Source organism: Otolemur garnettii, unplaced genomic scaffold, assembly GCF_000181295.1.
Source record: "Otolemur garnettii isolate 467f Iridium unplaced genomic scaffold, OtoGar3 scaffold00195, whole genome shotgun sequence".
Classification (NCBI taxonomy): domain Eukaryota; kingdom Metazoa; phylum Chordata; class Mammalia; order Primates; family Galagidae; genus Otolemur; species Otolemur garnettii.
Window position 1 is genome coordinate 1,396,508 of NW_003852590.1, and position 1,339 is coordinate 1,397,846.

The following is a 1,339-nucleotide window of genomic DNA, read 5'->3' on the forward strand; positions in this document are numbered from 1 at the left end:
CATCTTGTTTATAATAAGCAAATCATGTTAGTTCTTCATGGTAGTAAATATAATAAATTATCCTAAGAGTTAAAAGGTTTTTTCTTTTCTCTTGAGCCAAGTCTTCATTGTGAGTCTGGGTTTTGGGATAGCCATGCTGCGGACCAAGAATTTCAGTAGGAATCTCTCCTGATTGACAAGAGAATTCTGGCCCATTCTAAATGCCTGGATGTTTTCTTTCAAAATATTATTTCAACTGTAACCTTTCATGATACCAGCACTAATACGTAAAGGAAACAAATCTTTCTCTAAGGATCTCACAGAAAGGGTAGCACAAAGTACATTCAATTCAACTTATTTACCATGATTTCAGTTTCTACTGTGTGCCAGGCATAATGTTTAATGAGGAGCTTTTTAAAAATTTAGAAAATATATAATTGTAATAGACCCCAAAATTCAAAAAAAAAATTCAACTGTGAAAAACTAAGGAACATAAGAAAATACATTTGTTTTTCTCACATTTTGCAGCCTATATATCATCATATAAATTCTGAGGTTAAAATTAATAGCTTGATTTTGAGGTGAATAGTCTTTTGTCTTGAAATACTTTCATTAGTTCAGAGTAAGCTAATGTAGTTTATGAGAGGCTAAAAATTCAGTATCTTCAGCAGCCAAAATTATTGCAAAGGTGTCTCTGAATATAAACATTGTTTATTGATTCTACCACATATATTGTGGCTATTTTCTGGCAGTGGAATCTCTTCTCACTATAAGAATGTGGGATAGCAATGGCGGCAGTCAGATTGAATGGCCAAACTAGAGTTGGTGCTGGCACTGGCCCGCTGAATATCAGAAGACATCCATCCTTTCTTCCCACTGCAGAAACATGGCAATATTCACAAAAACACAGAGACAGATGTAATATTTTCTCAATATCGTCTCAACAGACACCCTCAATTATGTACTGGCTGCCAGAGAAGTCTGTGGAAAGTCAAATAAAAAAACTTGTAGTTGTAGACATGACTAGGTCTCCAAAGTAAGAATCACCACTTCATTGAAATTATTTTAATAAGGCTAGAAATTAGGTTTACTAATGAAGAAATGAAGAATACATGAAGAATATTAAAGCAATTTATTTTAAAATTATACAATAATTCTGTAGTAGGAAAAGAGAACTGTCTCAAAAGATGAAAGTATAAATCCCTGTTCCCACTCTCTTTCTCTCGCTCTCCCCTCACACACATACGTGTGTGTAAATACGTATGGAGAAACATAGGCAGAAAGGTTTAGTATCCAGGATTTGGGGTATATATGTATGTACATATATATTTATGACTATAACCACATATTATCTTCTCTA